General features: G+C 41.6%; 1 protein-coding gene across 6 annotated transcripts in view; it reads left to right on the plus strand.

Moving 5' to 3' along the window:
* rusc2 (RUN and SH3 domain containing 2) overlaps window positions 1–18,619 on the plus strand; it is a 161,683-nt gene that overhangs the window by 6,677 nt on the left and 136,387 nt on the right. For all 6 annotated transcript variants that reach the window (XM_067985520.1, XM_067985494.1, XM_067985506.1 and 3 more), the window contains exon 2: window positions 4,109–4,223. The gene's annotated coding sequence lies outside the window, so the exon portion shown is untranslated. The remainder of the gene's footprint in view (window positions 1–4,108; window positions 4,224–18,619) is intronic.

Raw genomic sequence — 18,619 nt, forward strand, 5'->3', positions numbered from 1 at the left:
CAGTTTTGATATGTTTTTGACAAACCTTTGTCATCTTTCATGCAAGATAATGCAATTGCTAAATCACAGTAGGCTATATTTTTCAGTGCTACCACTGACAACATAAACTAAATGGTAGAACTTTAAAGGGGGTGCAGGAACAGAGAGACCTGGGGTGTACGTACACAGGTCTTTGAAGTTGGCAGCACAAGTTGAGAAAGCTGTTAAAAAGGCATATGGGATCCAAGGCTTTATAAATAGAGGCATAGAGTACAAAAGTAAGGAAGTTATAATAACCTTTATAAAACACGGCTAATGGTATCATAGTATGGTACAGCACAGGAGGAGGCCATTCGGCCCATTGTGCCTGTGCCAGATCTTTGAAAGAGCTATCCAATTAGTCCCACTCCCCTGCTCTTTATCCATAGCCCTGTAAATATTTTCCCTTCAAGTATTTATCCAATTCCCTTTTGAAAGTTACTTCTGAATCTGCTTCCACCGCCCTTTCAGGCAGTGCATTCCAGATCATGACAACTCGCTGTGGAAGAAAATGTTTCCTCATGTCGCCTCTGGTTCTTTTGCCGATCACCTTAAATCTGTGTCTTCTGGTTACCGATCCTTCTGCCACTGGAAGCAGTTTCTCCTTATTTACTCTATCAAAACCGTTCATGATTTTGAACACCTCTATCAAATCTCCCCTTAACCTCCTCTGCTCTGAGGAGAACAACCCCAGCTTCTCCAGTCTCTCCACATAACTGAAGTTCCTCATCCCTGGTACCATTTTAGTAAATCTTTTCTGCACCCTCTCTAAGGCCTACCAAAATGTTTCACTTCACTTCACACTTCTCTGCGTTAAATTTCATCTGCCCATTACACCAATCTATCCATGTCCTCATGAAGTCTGTTACTGTCCCAGTCTACATTGGGATAATTGAAGTCCCCCATTATCATTACTCTGTAGTTCTTTCATCATTGTGTAATTTGCCTGCAATTTTGCTCCTTTATCTCCTCCCCACTATTTGGTGGCCTATAAGTGTACATCCAGTAGCATAATAGCTCCTGTATTGTTCCTTAAGTTTAACCAAATAGCTTCAGTCTATGACTCCTCATTACATAATCCCTTTCCAGTGCTGTAATAGTTTCTTTGATCAATACTGCCACCCCCCGCCCCCCACTCCTTGCTTTCCTGAATACCTTGTAGCCAGAAATATTATGTACCCAATCCCTTCTTTCAGCCAGGTCTCTGTTATTGCCACCATATCATAGTCCCATGTGGCGACTTGTGCCTGCAGCTCACCAACCGTATTTACCACGCTATGTGCATTTACGCACATGTACTCCAAACTCATCTTAGACTGCCTCACATTTGCCCCCTGTCCGATCCCTCCTATTTCTGAACTATTCTTTACTCTAGTGCTATTTGTGTCTCCCAGTCTTTTGTGCACCTTGTTTCCCCTCTCCAGTGTTTCATCCTGGTGCCCATCCCCCTGCTAAATTAGTTTAAACCCTCTCCCACAGCACTCGTTAATCTCCCCGTGAGGACATCGGTCCTCGCTGTGTTGAGGTACAACTTGAACAAATTCCTCCTGCCCCAGAACTGGTCCTAATTAACTGTGTTAGGTCCCAGCTGGAATATTGTGGCCAATTCTGGGCACCACACGTTAGGGAGGATGTCAAGGCCTTAGAGAGTTGTCATTTTTTTGTCTGATTACGCTCCTCTGAAGCACCTCGGGATGTTTTACTACACTATATAAATGCAAGTTGTTGTTGTTACTCTAACTCCATAAACTTCCTTGGCTGCCTACTCGGGCAACTTTAGTGTTCAGATCTATCCTGAACTGAGCATTGTGCCCACATCCAGCCTGTTAATTTCTTCCACCGCTGCCATTGCCTTAGGACCGCCTCACTCCACCACTGTTGAAACCACTACACATACGTTTGTCGCCTCTGACTCACTGGATGCTGAACTTTCCAGGGTAATACCGCTGCCCTATGGCATTCTCTTCTAAAACCACTTTGCCTTGCTACTTCTCTGCCTCCCTTCAAAGGCCTCATAAAAACCTGTCTCTTTGACTGTGCCTTTAGTCTCTCTCCCTCCCCATGTCTCATCTCATTCTAAAATATGAGACTGTATATAAATCATAGGATATCTAACTGAGATGCCTAGACCCTGGGGGATCTACAAGGGCATTCCAGAGGGCCCCTAAAGTTGTCATATTTCTATATTGATTCACTGCCACTTTTTTTCACATGCTATGTACTAATATAAAAAAAGGTTTGCTGCAATGATAGCGCTGGTTTCCTTTGGGTAGTTGATACTATCTTTTGAAAGTTAGGTCAGGGGATGGGGGCTGGGAGTGTCTCAATATTTGCAAGTGATACTCCACATGGAAAGGTTTGAAAGCTACCAATATAAATGTGAGTTGTTTCTGGAAAAGGGGTGGATGCTGAATTAAATTAGCATTTCCATTTTGTATGTTACATTAATCCACACACCAACTTCTATTTGAAAACTGGCCGTTGAAATATCTTTGTTTATTGTGCATTTAGAACATTGCCTAAGTTCACCATTTTAATGATTTGAAGATTCTATTGGTAAAAATATATTTAAAAGATCAATTTCAGGAGGTCAGTAGTTTTAAACAAAAAAGTCAACCATGTATTGTTAAATAAGTTCTGGTTTTGATTTATGATCAAGATGGAAAAACTATTTGCCAGATTGAGATATTTTCCCTCCAGGTCTACTTTACTTTTTTCTGTCCTACCCTACTGCCTGTGATCTTTTGTGACCCATCCTTTGCTTAATTCTCAGGCTATATAAACTGTGTATTTTGTTTCCCTCTTAGATCATTTATTTCTTCCAATAGTAAAAGGTTGATCTTAGAATTTTAAAAAAATCCTTTGAGTAACATATGTTGCTTTGGATGTGGAAAAATCACCAATGTAGCTCTGTTGAATATTTTTTATTTCAGAATCATCACGAATAACAACTTTTGCAATCAAATTTGAATGGAATAAAAGTTTTAAACAAAGTACCAAACCTTTTGAAGCCCATGTTAAAGGATTGAATGCTTAGCTAAATAACCGCAGGATAAAACTTAGCAGCCTGAAGGATTTCCTGATGTCCTGCAATCTGATTGATATACTCTGAAACAAACAGTGAATAATGTGCATGTTCTGGCTGTAATTCATGTTGTATCTGTCAGTGTTTCACTTTCATTTGTAATTGTATGAATAATTTGTTTAATGCCTGGAGAGCTTAAATTTAAGTATGTTGGTACTATATGTTCTCTTCTGAAGTAAGAATTGAAGTTAAAATATGTCCATTACTGTTAGTACCAAAAGCATAACTGCAGCAGAGACTTTCCTATAGTTGGTAAACATGACCATGCACCCACTGGATAATTTCCCCAATGGTTCATGCTGAACCATGAAGCACTCTTTGAAATAATGGCAAAAAAAAATTGCTACCATTAGTCAACGAGAAGGAAACAGAGTTTTAAAATCTTTATGCAGTATAGTAAGTCTTATTAATTATAAAGGAGTACTAAAAATGGATTAAACAAGAAATACATAAAATGCAGCAACAATTTAAATTAGTTTTTTTATTCTTTAACAGTTTTTAATAAAGTAAATAAACAAGGTGAATGAAAATATTGTGAGGAAGTATCGTGAATGAACTGCAAAAATGAAGTAGAAGAAATGCATTTATTTGGGTTCTTGCCACATCAGCAAATAATTTAGCACCCTGCCTTACTGTATATCAAAATAATCAGTAATATTAAATACCCTCTCGTTCATGTCTTCTAATTCCATATTGCCGAATTTTGTTTTTAGTAGATAAGAAAATAAAAGAATGTCATTAATGAAAATGAAGCTACTTACTGTTCGTGCCATTTATCTCTGAATATTGCCATTATTGTAAAAAGCCTGGAAGTGCCATGAGTAGGCTGGTCTGGCAACTTAATTACCAAAAGATGAAGAGAATAACTGAAGATGCTGGAAATCTGTGATAAAAGTAAAAATTGCTAAAATACGTAGTGATTTAGTCAAGACAAAGATCATCATTAGAACGTAGATCAATTTTGATGCAGGGTCATGCTTAAAACAATCTATTTTTCTCTTTCAGATACAAAATGGTCTGCTGTACATTTCCTGCTTTATTACAATGATGTAGTGCTGGACCTTCTTGCTTAGAGATCTAAGGCTGAATTCCATTCTAGATTGACATTTGCACTGGGGAGGTGAGTTTACCAATTATAACTAGATCATCAGGATGAAGGAGAGAGGCAGTTCCCTCCATCATTCTTCACATGTGCCTGCTGACAGGTTGCTCAATTGATTGCAAACATCTCTGTGGTTTCCATCGGTATTGTTCTGTCTCCTACAAATAACACAGATGAAATCCTGAAACATTTTACATTGTATATAATCAGGCAAACTTATGAATTGTTGTGCCCACCTTGTATGTGTATGTACAGTTGCCTTCTGGTTAAAATGTCCCCATAATCCAAGGCAGCAGCCGACCCTCCTTAGAGGAGAACTAAAAATTCTGATGTTGATTGATTTTTCTGTGTCCGGTTAGCTGACTCTTAATTAATTGCAATGAAACGTACTATCTAATCTTATTATACAATTGATTAGTTGAAAGTAATGTTTTGCAAGGTTGTTGCTTGCGTTTAGGAATGATAGATTCTTCTAATGCACTGCACATAGAGATGTGATGCTGGTTGTTAGTGGTCTTGTGTCTTAGGACATTGGAATACAATTAATTCATGCCCAGGTGTTTTACCAATATTGCAAGTCTTTGGCATAAAGAAGCAAAATGGTTTAAGGTATTTGTAAAGCAGAAAAAACATAGGCTGACATTATGTTTTGTAAGAAATAGCTCTGTAGAAAATGGAATTGAGTTGTGTTCTAATCCAAACATTTTGGTGTAAGTCAGTTAATTAGTTCAGATCTGTAGATGTTGGAAGTAAGCTGATGTATGAATCACAATTTTTTTGAAAATGATATACTAGAGATATGAAGTACTGTTACACAAAATCCATTATTGCCATGTTGGGATACACAAAAATGCAAACTACAGCTGTGTAACAGAGGAGCAATCACCCATCTTAAGATGCATTTGATGGCCTGGACTATGTTAATTTGTGACTGTAGCCTTGCAGACCACTTTGTCATTCCTTCCATCTGACACTAACCCATCTTGAAATGACAACAAAAGTTCCAGAGGGAGAATGCCACCAGGTATAATCTTGAGTTATTGCTGAGTTAACTAATCTCAGCTAAGGTGTCGTTGCTATAATTGACCAGACCAGGGAAAATTAGCCAGAGTTTCTTGTCCATGATTGCTGTCTACTGATTCCTGCTGGAAAGTGGATGAGGATGGCATTGGGCTCAGCTGTGATAACCACATGGACGAGTGAATACCTTGCTGACACTGACTGGGCTCACACATGAAGAATAATCATTGGATGAGGTTTGGGTTTCAGTTACTCTTGCAATTCCATTTCAGTAAGGGTTGAAGTTGTGATATGATCCCTAGGTATTTTGCAAAATATGAGTAATAAACATTTTGAGCAGTGTAAGCATATTCAAGAATACACACCCTTCCTATTGAGGAAAATATAAACATTCTCTGTGGGAGTATCTAGTTTTACTGGATTTGTTAAGTGTCATTTATTTATGATTTAAAAATTTAACCTATTGCAATGCCTTTAATTTTGAACTATTGACACAGCTCCATATGTTTAATTGAATTTGCAGTGTCTGTGTTGTTGATCATAAATCTCATTAATGTTTCCCCAGTGCTCAGATTTTTGAGTAGTGTGTATACACAGTCTGTAGCCCAAAGAATTTCAGTTACATTTTTCTCTTGCTGTTTGGGTCAGTGGATACAGTGATTGCGATTGTGACAAATGCATCAATGAGCTGGCTGATAGCATTAGACATTGCCAGCTGATACCTGTGATGTCATCTATAGTGACTTGGAATATAAAGGTAGTGTAAAAATTAGGTGAATCCTTCACTCTCCCTGACACTGGTACTTAGTGTTGAATAACCCCTACTGATTCAGCATATAGGACCTGACAAAGAACCACTGTTTTCTGATTATGTAGATGACAGCATTGGATAGCTTATGTTTCAGAGCCAGGAATGTAAAACGTGTTGTAAATTCTGTGCTAGGGATACAGCTTCCTTGTCCTTTTCTGGCATATCTTCCAGCTCTGTGATTTTTTTTGCATTAAGATTCTCTGCCATCTGGGTTTTGTATTTCATGGAAGTTATTTTAAGCATCCCATGAGCCTTACACAGTTTGCCCCCAAAGCGCACAGTGCGCAGTGGGTTGGCACACTGTCCACTTAGCTCTGGGGCCTAACTGTTTCCTTACCTCTCCTGAAAATGTTGTCTGGCATGCAATTTCATGGGCATTGATCACCCTCTGGTCCAAGTGGCCAATTCTTCATGTATGAGCCTAGGCTGTCAGGGTCAGCAGGCTATTTAGGGGGGACAGGGTTCTCACAGCCAAGTCTGCACCTGTCACCACCTGATATCCACATATTCATACTTTCCAGCAGGAGTGACTAGATAGTAATCAAGCGTGACCCCTGGTGGATTCATTTCTTCATCACTTCTTCTCCCTCATCACAGCCAAAGTGCTGAGGCCAGTTGTAGCACTCATCTCTCTCTCGCTGATTCTAACAGGCGGGAGGTTGAAACTTGGATCTTGGTCTGTATGCCTCAGTTCCACATTGTCTTTGCCAACTAAAATATCCTGGGAATTTGCCCACAGTTTACATTAGGATGGAGGTGGTTCTGAACAGAATTTGATCGGATTATTGAAGGGAAAATTGCATGGGAACAAAATTAAAAGCAATATCTTGCAACAATGTATTTTCTTGATATAATGAGTATTGTTCAGTGATGCATGCATTGCCGTTCTTGGCGAGAGAACATTTTTTGCATTTTTTATTTGTGTGCAGAACCGTGCCAAAGTAATATTTATACATAAGCTACAAATATGCCTGACTATATGGATGAAAATAGCCTACAACTAATTATGTTTTCTTTGTGGTATCCACTAAACAGATTCTGTTGATTACTACTGCAATATTGTCCTGAATGTTCTAATTTTTATCCCTATATTTAATGTCTATGCAATAAGTGACTCAAACTGTTTGTCTTCAAGCAGTTCACGTACTGCTGGTTTAAAAAAAAATTGTGTCCAAAGATCAGGTTGTTCTTGAGGTCTCCTTATGAGATTTAATCTTATAAATTTCATCACATCAGAGAAATGATACCTTGACAACTAAAATTATTGTTGGAATTTTTCGTATTGTTGTGCAATGTAAGTTATTATTGAAGAGCAGTGTCCAGACGAAAAGGACATCTATGGATGAAGGTAGATTTGATAGTTTTGAAGTCTATCAATGAAACTGACTGCTGACCATCTGATCTTTAGTTTTGCCATTGACAAAAGGCGCTTTCACCAAATATCTGTCGTTGCTTTTTATTTGCGAGGTATTGGACCAGCACTTTATTCAAGGATCAATCCTTTAAAAAAAATCGAAACAGCTATTTTCTTTGGAGTTAGAAGTGGTTTGGGAGCAATCTATGTTCTCTCTCTGAGATATTCCAGACCTGGAAAAAGGCAGGCTTTCAAAAAATAGAAGCACTGGAAAGGAGACAACCAAAGTAAAATTTTGCAAACGGCATTAATCCATAGTTAAAAATTTTGCATCATTTGTAGCCTTTACTCTTGAGTCCTATCAAATAATTACGCAAATAAAAACAGAAATGAATGGAAAATTAAGTTGGAATGGCAGAAACAAAGCAGGGTTAATCAATGTCTGCCAACAGGTTTCTGATTTTCTGCTGTCCCTGAGCTCCACTGGTAGGAAGTTGCAGTCAAGACTTGAGGAAATAGGGATGGGTAGACTTTAGGAAATAGACGAGTGATTGAAGGATGGTCGGGTCAAATACTGTTGCCCTCCCCTATTCTCATTATTGGAAAAAAAAACAAACACCATTTATCAAATGAATATAAAACTCCAACTGTATAACTGCTGTAATACTGGAGGCATTTGCTTTTGTAGAGGCTTGAATTAAATCATTTTAACAGGCGGTAAGCTTGTCTCTGCAGATTCCTCAGTGTAAGCTGTGACTGGCAACACTAGAAATGTTGGCAGGGAGTAATGTGTGTTACAGTTTAGCTCTCCAAAAGGACGCTATTGCTTCTGAGCTGACAACAATTGGGCTCCTGTTAATTTCGATCCCTGTGTAGGCTTCTCTGTAGAAAAGCAGTGAGGGTATTTTTGTTTAACAGCTGTCCTCTACAAGCCACTTATGGAAAATTTGAAAACTAGAGGGTGTTGCAGAGCTCGAATACTTGGCACATATCATTGCAGGGAATTCAAGATCCTCACACCCATCCTGTTTCATACTGACTCACTGCACTAGTGTTTCATTGCACATAATTGTAAGCCTGCAGTATCCCGAGGTTTCCACCCTTGATTAATTGAGAGCACCATATCACAACAGCAACTTTTGTGTTAATCTTCCTTAACAGTAAAGTACTGAGGTCAGTTTTATTGTTAGGTACGAAATGATGGTTTCAAGATAATGCAGTTGTCTCAATCACAGGGACATCAAACCTGCAGTTTCCACATTAGAAACTATTTCCACATTGTGTGTACTAGGGGATTCAGTTCAAATCCCAGCCTTAATTAACATTCACAATGCACCATTCCAGGCAGGATCATGATCAACTGCTTCGGTGGGCAGACACAGGTTGCCTACTCAGCAGGAGGGAAGGCAACACAGTTAAATCTAATTAAAACTTCTCTGTTTACATGATGGGATTTGAACTAATGATCTCTGGGTTGCGAGTCCAGTACCATAACCACTAGACTACTGTACCCTTAATTGCTCTAGAACTAACTTCAGATTTGGAGACCAATTTACACTGCCTCTTCCAAAACTTGATCTTACTTCCTAGCTACCCATTAATTTCAACTCAGTCCTTTTCACCTCCCATCCCACTTCCAATCTCCCCCAGTTCACAAGTGCTCCAGCCCTGATTTTCCCCCCATTCTGCAACTTCTCTCCCTTCTCCCTTTGCCCTCTCCAAGTTCCTCTTTTCCATGCTGTCACTCAACTATCCCTCTACATGCTGCCCCTTGGTGATAACATCCACAGTTTTGGGACCAGCTTTCATTTGCATGCTGATGACACCCAGCTCTACCTTTCCACCACTTCTCTCGAACCCATAATCAGCTCCGTGTTATTAGCCTGCCTGTCCAGCATCAAGTTATGAATGAGTCACAACCTCTTCCAACGGAACAATGGCAAAACTGAAGCGATCGTTTTCCAACTGCACCCTTGCTGTTGACTGTATAACCCTTCCGGCCCCTCAGAATGAACCTTGGGGCCCTGTTTGACCTGGAATTGAGCTTCAAACCCCACGTCCTATCCATCACTAAGATTTCTTATTGCCACCTCTGAAACATTACCGGACACCATTCCTACTTCATTCATCTGCTGTGTGCATGCTTTTGTCACTTTTAGAGTCAATTTCTCTAATGTCCTATTCACTGGTCTCCTATTCTCCACCATCCATAAACTCCATGTGGTCTAAAATGCCACCGATATCCTGTCCTGCACCAAACCCTGCTTGCCCATCACCCCTGTTCTCAGTCAGCCACGCTGGCCTCTAGGTCCCAAAGAAATTAAAATCCTTCAAATCTCTCCATGGCCTCGCCTCACGCTCTTCCTGCAACCACCTCCAGCCTTAGATTTTCTCTGCACCCTCCAGTCTTCTGACTTTGTTTTTTTGTACATCCCCAGTTCCTTGGCGCCACCACTAGTGGAAAAGCCTTCAGCCGCCTTGGTTCTACTCTTTGGTACTCCCTCCCTAGACCTGTCCGTGTCTTCTATCTCTGCCTTTTAAAAACATTCTTGAAACCTACTTTTTCAACTTAGCTTTTGGATGTCCCTCCTAATCTCCCCCTGTATGGTTCAGTGTGTAGTACATTCTTTTATCTATTCCTATTTATTTTTTCTCCCCCCTTTATAAAGCAGCTTGGGCCATTTTCTATTTAAAGGTGCTTCATAAATGCAAGTATTTTATCGGTTTTAAATCAATCTGTAGCGTTTTAACATTCTGACGTCATGACATTTGGGGGGTTAATTTGGATAACACATGAAACTGGGCCCAGGTATCGCGATCCGTGATTAACCCGTGCCCGGTGCTTCTGTCTCAGGCAGGACGAGACATTCGTCTTGCCTCAGCACTCACCTCAGCCAAGCTCTCTCTGACAGCCAGCCAAAATCTCTTAAATGTAGCCGGCTAAAAATAAGTCTGCTGTCTGCACGGAGTCTGAACGGAGATCAGACATTGCGCACGGAAAACACAGATACAGGTCCCGTCCCTATGTTTACAAACTTTTGAGTTATTTTAAAACATTGAATAAAGGTTGTGCACCACTAATTCCCACATCCTCCAATCTGCATGCCAGACCTCACCAATCTGCCATTCCAAGTTGGTACCAGGCCTGCGCGAGTGCGTTCACCAAGGTTCTCTGCTGATGCACTAAGGGCCTTGGTGCCAGAGGTGGACAGAGGGAGGGCCATCCTATATCCGGCTGGGGGGGAGGGGGAGGGGGCGCAGGCAAGAGGCCCTCCAGACATATGCCCAAAAGGTAGTGGGAGGCAGCAGGGTGCGCAGTCAATGCCAGGCGCATAGCACCATGAACATAGATGCAGTGCAGGAAGAAGTTCAATGCTTTGACACGAGTGGTCAAGGTGAGTGAGGTCAACTGTCGAGTGGCATCTCCTACTAACTACACCACTAGCCGCTTCCACTGATCCATGCAACACAGCCCCATCACCCACATACCAACAAACTCTTTCCATCAGTACTCAACTCTTCCAATCAGATGCTTCCTCTCACCCTTACACATTACCACTGTTGCAAGCCTCCCACCCACAATTCACAGAACAACACACTGGCAGCAATTCAAACATGACAGGCACATCACCCAGACACATGTCCCGCTTTCTTGTAGGAGAAGGTGGTGCACAACAGGAGGCATAAAGGGCAGTGGCATTTAGCCCTTCAAGCCTGTTTGGCCATTCAACGAGATTGTGGTTGATCTGTGACTTAACTCCATATACCGGCCTTAGCCCCATACCCATTAATACCCGTGTCTCACAGAAATCAAACAATCTCATATTTAAAATTCACAAGTGAGCTAGCATCAACTGCCGTTTGCAGAAGAGCGTTCCGAACTTCTTCCATCCTTTGCGTGTAGGAGCGTTTCCTCACTTCACTCCTGCACGTCCTGGCTCTAAATGTTAGGCTATGATCCATTGTCCTGGTATTCAAGTATAGACCTCCAAAAAAGTTACAAATGCATCAGCAGCTGGAAGCAATAATCCAGCCACCAACCTGTAAATCCTGCATGGTCCCTTTAAATAGTGCTGCTGGGGGAGGGGGGGGGTGTCCTCCAGGCCCTCTAAGACATGTTTAGATGGTTGCGGTTAAGACGCATTTGGTGAAGCGTTAAGTGCCAAAATGGTGTCTATCACTTTAAATCAGCGTTGCACACTGATCAAATGCATTTTCTCCCTACTTTTCATGTAGCCGGCGTTCGTTAATTGCGTATGCGCTAAACCCTTTACCTGGATGGCGTCCAGCATACGTCACGCTAGAAGCGTGGGTGCGCCGCATCCAAGACACCATCTTGGATCTCCGGGAGGCCGGGTACTGCCGAAAAAACGGGTGCTAGACAGCCCAATTTAGCGCCCTTGTGGTCGCTGCTGCACATAAAGAGAAAGCCTGTTATTTAAAGTGTTACTATAATTTCTGTAAAGTAGCTGCTTGTAAGTAGCTTTGGCAAAATCATTTGTCTCATTGAAGCAGAAAAGGGCCATTTTTAGTGGAAACAAAGTTGAAATTTATTGTTGGCACAGGGCGGTGACAAGGAATTATAGCTTACTATAAATTCTAGGGCAAAGCATGCTTGAAAGTGTGGTCCAAATACGCTGCTGTCCTAGCTGGGTGTCAGAAAAGGAACAACAAACTCATAGTGGAATATGTTGCTTTGCAGGAAAAATTGACAGTGGACTATCACTTGTGACACTGATCAATTTGGAGAAAACTGCTTCAAAAAATTTATTGGAGGCAAGTATTATGGAGGAGTTCTCACCAAAGGACTGAATGGAGAATTTCCAAATGAGTAAGGAAACATTCTTCATTATTGCAAATAAAATACTGGAGTGATGTAACCTGCATTCCAATCCTGGCACCATTACGATTTATTGTGGAAGTATGAAAACATGGTAGTTGTACCAGTTATGTTTACACCATTTTCCCAGAGTTTCCGCTGATCTTCCACCGAAGTTATGGTGAGAGATTGGGGAAGCCCTGCGGAAATGCTACCCTAAAATTTTACCAACAGCTGTTTAACTATCCGTTGCCAGATCTGGCTGGATCACATCTAGGACTATTGGGTCTTGTTTTCCTCTGCCGAGAAGTTTACTACTCCAGGATCATCCTGAAAAGCAAAGAAAACCCCTCTCTCTCTCTCTCTCTCTCTCTCTCTCTCTCTCTCTCTCTCCACTGCCAATCCTCTCCCCTGCCCCCTCCACCCTCACGTCCAACAAGAAGTGCGAGGAGCACATGGACTTCTTTGTCACTAAGTTTGAAACCATCTGTTTAGCTGCATCTGTTGTATACTGCCTCTTCCCCTTGCCTACCAAGACAAACCTCCCCCAAGGTTCCCCCCTGCCCTAGCCCTGCACCCATGCCCTTCCTAATTTCCCTCCTATCTCCCCCCGAACTCATATTGTCCATGAGATCGAACTTCTGCTTTATTGACCCCATTCCCACTAAATTGCTGACCACCCAACTTCCTTCTTGGTCACCATGCTAGCTGACATTATAAATGGTTTACTTTTCTCAGGTACTGTCCCCCTCCCTTTTAAAACCACCGTCATCACACCCCTCCTCAAAAAACTCACCCTCAACTTTTCTGTCCTTACAAGCTACCACCCCATCTCCAACCGCCCTTTCCTCTCAAGTCCTTGAGAGTGTTGACACCTCCCAAATCTGTGACCATCTTTCCCACAACATGTTTGAATCCCTCCAATCAGGTTTCCATCCCTCCCACAACACTGAAGCGGCTCTAATCAAAGTCAGAAATAACATCCTTTGCGACTGTGATGATGGTGGCCTATCCTTCCTTGTCTTTCTCAATCTCTTGGCAGCCTTTGGCATGGTTGACGACATCATCCTCCTCCAACGCTGCTCCTCCATTGACCAGCTCAGTGAGACTATCCTTACTTTGTTCCACTCTTACCTATCCAATCATAGCCGGAGGCTCCAGCACTGGCGCTTCTTCTCGCCCCCACACAGTTATCTTTAAATTTGATTAGGCTCTTCCAGACTTATGAAAGTATTTGAGCTCCAAGAAGCTCTGATGGTGCAATACTTAGGACTGCAAAAATGTCAAATATTTAGTTAGGAACTTAGCTAATGGATGCAATTAGCTACGCATGTTGGAATGTAGGACGATGGGAAATTTCCCTATATAATTGTTATACAGTTAAATTATGGGTTCTTTGACTTGTGTTCTACTGTTTTGGTTATATAGTTCAACATTCTTTAGGCTTTATTTATCTGCATTGTTTGGACATGTTAGCCATCGAGTCTGTTAAGACCACTAGGTCACGTTCAACTTCATCCTTCTCAGTGTTACCTAGGAGGATCAAGCTGAAATTGGCACCCACCCTGACCCCCAGATGCTGATTTGAATAAACAGTTGGGACAAGTGATACTTGTATTTTACCAGCAGTACCTTTTCTGTGATGCACCTTTTTTCAAATTTTATGTACTTTGTGATGCACTTTGTGGAAGATGCTCCCTTATTTGGTGACAGATATCTTAAGCAGGCACATGTCAGTATTTGGATGCACCTGGAGTATTGCATTCATTTCTGGGCACCGCACCTCAGGAAGGGTATATTGGCCTTGGAGGGGGTGCAGCGCAGATTCACCAAAATGATACCAGGGTTAAAAGGTTTAAATTATGAGGACAGATTGCATGGACTAGGCTTGTATACCCTTGAGTATAGAAGATTAAGATCCAATTGAGGTGTTTAAGATGATTAAAGGATTTGATAGGGTAGATAGAGACAAACTATTTCCTCTGGTAGGATAGTCCAGAACAAGGGGGCATAACCTTAAAATTAGGGATAGACCATTCAGGGATGATGTCAGAAAGTGCTTCTTCTCACAATGGGTAGTGGAAATCTGGAACTCTCTTCCCCCAAAACGCTGTTGAGACTAGGTCAATTGAAAACTTCAAACCTGTAATTGATAGATTTTTGTTACATGGGGGTATTAAGGGTTACAGAACCAAGATGGGTAGATGGATTGGAGATACAGATCAACCATGATCTAACTGAATGGTGGAACAGGCTTGTGGGGCTGAATGGCCTGCTCCTGTTCCTAAGTCAGGGAACATTTATAACGAACAATTCTTAATTATCTAAGAAACCGATCAAATTGACCCATTAGCTGTTTATCTTGAGGCCATAAATACCTGCATTAAGACAACAGGATAGGAATCATGACTTCATTTTAGAAACTCGTTTCACATTATTCAGGCCATACTTATAACAGAGGGGACGGGATAAGGTGAAGGATGATGACTCTCATGATCATCAGAATATAATCCTTCATTCCACTTTGATAAGTATTAACCCTTTCTGTTTTCCCAAGAGTTCAGCAGGATTGCTAAAAAATCCATTTTAAGGACACCTCTGGGTATTTTTAGAGTGTTTTGCCTACATCATCCCTTATGATACTATCCACCACATTATTGATGAAGATATCGAATAGGATGGGTGACAGTGGACAACCTTGCCTCACTCATCTTCTGAGAGAGGTCCAGTTAGTCTCTGATCTATGAAAGAGAGTTTCAGTGAGTCTCTCGTCTGTCTGTACACAGATCTTTGAGCTGGGGAACACATTCATATAAAATCCAAGATTTGGCTTAGCACCCCCACAGCTCCTGGCTTCTTCCTGAGTCACTAAGTTGAAAGTTTTACAAAAATGGATGAAGGCAGTGGAAGTAGGATTCCCATGTGTCTGATGATGTGTATAAAATCATGAAATCAATGGGAATCAGGGGGAAAACTCTCCAGTGACTGGAGTCATACCTAGCACAAAGGAAGATGGTAGTGGTTGTTGGAGGCCAATCATCTCAGCCCCAGGACATTGCTGCAGGAGTTCCTCAGGGCAGTGTCCTAGGCCCAACCATGTTCAGCTGCTTCATCAATGACCTTCCCTCCATCATAAGGTCAGAAATGGGGATGTTCGCTGATGATTACACAGTGTTCAGTTCCATTCACAACCCCTCAGATAATGAAGCAGTCCATGCCCGCATGCAGCAAGACCTGGACAACATCCAGACTTGGGCTGATAAGTGGCAAGTACCATTCGCACCAGACAAATGCCAGGCAATGACCATCTCCAACAAGAGAGAGTCTAACCACCTCCCCTTGATATTCAACGGCATTACCATTGCCGAATCCCCCACCATCAATGTCCTGGGGGTCACCATTGACCAGAAACTTAACTGGACCAGCCATATAAATACTGTGGCTACAAAAGCAGGTCAGAGGCTGGTATTCTGCGGCGAGTGACTCACCTGACTCCCCAAAACCTTTCCACCATCTACAAGGCACAAGTCAGGAGTGTGATGGAATACTCTCCACTTGCTTGGATGAGTGCAGCTCCAGCCACATTCAAGGAGCTCAACACCATCCAGGACAAAGCAGCCCGCTTGATTGGCATCCCATCCACCACTCTAAACATGCACTCCCTTCACTACCGACACACTGTGGCTGCAGTGTGTACCATCCACAGGATGCACTTCAGCAACTCGCCAAGGCTTCTTCGACAGCTCCTCCCAAACCCGCGACCTCTACCACCTAGAAGGACAAGAGCAATAGGCACATGGGAACAACACCACCTGCACGTTCCCCTCCAAGTCACACACCATCCCAACTTGGTAGTATATCGCTGTTCCTTCATCGTTGCTGGGTCAAAATCCTGGCCCTCCCTACCTAACAGCACTGTGGGAGAACCTTCACCACATGGACTGCAGTGGTTCAAGCAGGCGGCTGAAGGGCAATTAGGATGGGCAATAAATGCTGGCCTTGCCAATGACGCCCCAACCCCATGAATGAATAAAAGAAAATTAACTTATCCTAAACATTCGTCACAAGAGTGAAATTCTGCCTGTTCCTTTCTGACCATTCTGCTTTCCTCCTAGCATCAGATATACATGCCATGACACCCCAAGGAGCCACTGATATTAGTGAAATTGCTTGGTAGTCTTGAGGCTCACTAGGATTCCTCTTGTGGCTGAAAACCACAATTGTGCTCTGAAATGTTGAGAGCATGTGATCCCTTCTGGGTAATCGCAACTGAACTGATCCTGCTTCATCTTCCTAATACCCCTCCTGGCCATATAACCGACTGCATCATAATCCATCTTTGCAGCAGCCCTTGATTGCTCCAAAGAAGCTTCAAGATCAGCTTTAAAGGCCTTTTGCTTAATAGCTCTCTTTCCATTTGTAGTTACCTTAACAGGATCCTACTTAGTGAATGAGCAGCCAGCAGGCTCTTGCTTCAGTTTGTTTATGACTTCAATTGCCGAGGAAAGGATATCATCGGCCAAGTCATCTGCTATTGTGTCCGCCCTATCAGTAGTCACACAGAACTGTTCCAAGGATTCATGTCATTTATATTAATGCCAGGAAAATGGCTACATAATTTACTTCTGTTTTTTGTGGCTGTTCCTATACTGCAATTAAAATAGTTGGTTCAGTGCCTGTGTAGGAATACACAAATATGTGATTGTATGCCTCTGTAATGAAACTGAGGGGAAACATCCTGTCTTTGCATTTTAATGTAAAACTTCAATGCCAGATTGTACTAGTTGAAGCACAGCATTTGAAATGAAGCCTTGGTTAGGTACCTAACTGGAGCATTCATGAGAGATTGTACTGTGAACTTCCAATTTCAAAAAATATATAACAATTGATTAAAACAGTCTATTTAATTCAAGTAAATTCACCAGGATTCACACCAATCTCAAGTATCATGGTAGGAGGAGGCCATTTGGCCCATCATGCCTGTGCCGACTCTTTGAAAGAGCTATCCAATTAGTCCCATTCACCCGCTCTTTCCCCATAGCCCTGTAAATTTTTTCCCTTCAAGTATTTATCCAATTTGAAAGTTACTATTGAATCTGCTTCCACCACCCTTTCAGGCAGTGCAATCCAGATCATTACAACTTGCTTCATAAAAAAATGTTTCCTCATGTCCCCTCTGGCTCTTTTGTTGATCACCTTAAATCTATGTCCTCTGGTTATCGACTGTCTGCTACTGGAAACAGTTTCTCCTGGTTTACTCTGTCAAAAACCGTTCATGATTTTGAACACCTCTATCTCTGCTCTAAGGAGAACAGCCCCAGCTTTTCCAGTCTCTTCATATAACTGAAGTTCCTCATCCCTGGCACCATTCTTCTGCACCCTCTCTAAGGCCTTGACATCCTTCCTAAATTGTGGTGCCCAGGATTGAACACAATACTCCAGCTGAGGCCTAACTAGTGTTTTATAAAGGTTTAGCATAACCTCCTCACTTTTGTACTCCATGCCTCTAATAATAAAGTTCAGGATCCCATATGCTTTTTTAATAGCCTTCTCAACTTGTCCTGCCTTCAAAGATTTGTCTATGTGCACCCCCAGGTCTCTCTGTTACTGCTCCCCCTTTAAAATTATATCATTTAGTTTATATTGCCTCTCCTCATTCTTTCTACCAAAATGCATCACTTCACAATTCTCTGAGTTAAGTTTCATCTGCCATGTATCTGCCCATTTCATGTCACCAGTCTGTCTACGTCCTCCTGAAGTCTGTTACTATCCTCCACGTTGTTTACTACATTTGAGTTTTGTGTCATCTGCAGACTTTGAAATTATATCCCCTATACCCAAGTCCAGGTCATTGATATACATCAAAAGAAGCAGTGGTCCTAATAACTGACGCCTGCGAAAGTATTGTTACTGTCAATTTTTCTTTACAATATAATGGAAAAATCGCTATTCATTTGGTCGGTTGCAGTACAAATATATACATAGTCAGGATACCAGCACAAGCTGACAAAAAATCCTTACAATAATGGTACATGTATGCTCACTGTTACTTACGGTATCTCTATGTGCCCCAGTAGTTTATATCTACGCTATCATTAAAATGACATTATACTCTACCTGTATTGGTGTGTTTTACATTCTGGAAAAGCAAACAAATTTTGTTTTCTGTAGTATGAAAATCTGGGCAATATTTAACATTAGATATTTTTCATAGATATATGCTACAATGAAAGTGGAGTGAATTAGAAATTATTGACTCAAAAACTACTGTAATATTCATCTGTGAATCAATTAATGAAGACTTTTCTCTTTCTCGTCTAATTTCTGCTGACAGAGTTTTGCCTACCCATTCTGACCAACTGTGAGAGGCTGCACAAAGTTGACCAGTTTTACTTGCCCTCAAGTTTAAT

The sequence above is a fragment of the Heptranchias perlo genome, chromosome 1 (assembly GCF_035084215.1).
Source record: "Heptranchias perlo isolate sHepPer1 chromosome 1, sHepPer1.hap1, whole genome shotgun sequence".
Classification (NCBI taxonomy): Eukaryota; Metazoa; Chordata; class Chondrichthyes; order Hexanchiformes; family Hexanchidae; genus Heptranchias; species Heptranchias perlo.